Raw genomic sequence first — 2,710 nt, forward strand, 5'->3', positions numbered from 1 at the left:
TCCTCAGCAATGCGTGCAGTGCACTCAACCTTCAATCTAGATATGCCTTCACAGTTCAATTGTAACCTCTTCACTGAGGGTCCAATTATTTTGGTCAAGTGCACATACAGATGACCAATTTCCCTGCTGTTTATTTCGGACGTCAACTAGCGTCTGTGATTATGCTTCTCGGTCTGAATAGACTTTTTGCATGTTATGACGTTGCCCCTGGTGTACCTCTAGTAGCTAGTCTACTTACACAACAGGGACATTGAAATTCACTCCCACTGCGTGACTTCCGATCCTACCCAGTACCGCACCCCCTCAGCTGCGCAGAATGGCCGTGGCTAAAAAGGAGTGTTCAAAACTAACCATCCAGGATAGTCCCTCCCCCCTCCCCTCCTTTCAAGAGAGTGGCTCTATCGAGAGGGAAGACCATCGTGTCCGGTTTGTGGCTCTGGCGCATCGTACTGAGTCTGCTGCAGCAAACTGAGCAGTAGTTGGCACCACAGACACACAACTAACTGTTACAAATCGGCTGCTTGAGGGACAGCTCCGAGCCAGACGCCCTGTAGCGTGCAGTCTACTCAACTCGAAACACCGCCATCTGCGACTTCCGTAGTGTCAACAGAGGCCAGCTGATGGACCACAACCAATCTATTTTTCTACTAGACAAATTTGGAAATTTCTGTAGAGTTCCTATGGGACCAAACTGCTAAGGTCATCGGTGCCTAGGCTTACACACTACTTAATCTAAGTTAAACTATCTTAGCCTAAGGAGAACACACACACCCATGCCCCGAGGGAGGACTCGAACCTCCTGCGGGGGGAGCGGCGAGAGCCCTGGCAGATGCCTTAGGCCGGCCCTACTACACACACTGGACCTACACCTGGACTTGCGGTGTGCGGTGCCATTTCGTATGACGGCACCCTGGCTGCATATTTGTACCTCATTCTGGTGATTCGACGTCCAGGGGTATTTTCCAACAGGATAACGCTCGCCCACGTATAGATGTTGCAACTCAACATGCCCTAAAGAATGTCGACATGTCGCCCTTGTCTGTTCGATCATTAGATCTGTCGCCAATCGAGCACGTATGGGATATCATCGGACGACAACTCCAACGTTATCCACAACACCTACAGCCGTTCCTATATTGACCGACGAAATGCCACAGGCACGGAACTCCATCCCACAAATTGATATCCGGCGCCTGTTCAACGCAGTGGATGCACGTTAGCATCCTTGCGATCAACGTTCTGGTGGTTATACCAGTTGCTAATGTACCTGCATTTCGTGCTTACATTAAACCTATGATCTTGCAATTAAATAATTATGTTACCTTGACAAATGTATTCCCGAAATATCATTACTCTGCATTAATTACCTTTTGGTGTGAGTTTTTTTTTTTTTTTTCGTCGGCGTAAGTTGCTGTTTTCAGTAGCGAAAGTTTGGTAACATTGTTTCACTGGAAAACGAAGCCACTTTCAACTTTAGTAAGTATGGTCAGAAATCATATTGCTAATTTTTATAACGCCATCTGCCTTACTGATTCAAATTTGCATTTCTCAATTTTAATAAATTAGAAACCAAACATGAACAAAATTTTCTCAGAATTCTTCTCCGTTACCGTTGCAGTTACGGCGACTTATCACGAATTCAGCTGGCCGTTATGGATCAGCTTCTTCTGTTCAAGTTACGGTTCCTTAGTTTCTGAAAATGAGGCCCAAGTAAGATAAACGGTTGGGCACACAGGGCCTAGACCAACTAACAAAAGTTGAAAAAACAAGATTCTTCGACTAACAGACCAAGCAGATCCAGACAAAGTACTGTATATCTTGTAATGAGCTGTATTCAGACTTATTTACCAAAGGGCGAATGGGTCCAGTGTCTATCTCATTAAAAATATTCCATTGCTCACGAAAAAGACAACTACTTCGCCTATGTTTTCTGTACATAATGAAGTGTGTTTTCTGTTTTTTATTACGATCAGTTATGGAGAACTTTGCCTACATTAGTGAAATATTTTAATTGTTGAAATTCTTTGTTAAAAACGGTTTTCGGTATTTAGAAAAGATTTATCGTATCCGTTCGTAGTACTTTGTAGTATCGTAAGCATTTCTAGAAACTTTCATATATTTTGCAGCAGAATAAATGTTTTTTCTTGTTTTCAATTTTTTCCATTTATACGGAGATACCACTTTACCCAACGGGTGGGGCAAAACCGGTATCTTGTACATAACTAGGATAATTAATTTTTTTACTGCGATGGTTTATACTGGGCCAAAATCGGACTAGTGTTGAATATGTAACAGAACTGAATAACATTGATTTTCAAACTTATTGATCTCTGAAAGTAATTTGCATCAGTTATGAAAATAATCTGGATAAATTTAAATCACTCACTTTTATCTTCCGTTCCATTGTATATAATTAAACTCTGAAAGTAAAAAGAAAACTGCGACAGCTCATGCGCATCGCAGTGTAGTGGCATAAATGGGAACCTTTTGATTATGATGCTATATAGTTTCACACGTGAAAGTTTTCGCTATTAATTGTGACCGAGCTTGTACATGTACAATAACTTTTTTTATTACATCGTTCACAGATAAGTAGACAGTAAACCATGCGTACACCCAGTTTGGTGCAAATATTTTCATCTGAGGCATGTCAGTGACGGGTTTATCAGCTTAAATTGGCGCTGCCATCACTTTTTGAGTCTTGGCCCAA

The sequence above is a fragment of the Schistocerca gregaria genome, chromosome 4, assembly GCF_023897955.1.
Source record: "Schistocerca gregaria isolate iqSchGreg1 chromosome 4, iqSchGreg1.2, whole genome shotgun sequence".
Lineage (NCBI taxonomy): Eukaryota > Metazoa > Arthropoda > Insecta > Orthoptera > Acrididae > Schistocerca > Schistocerca gregaria.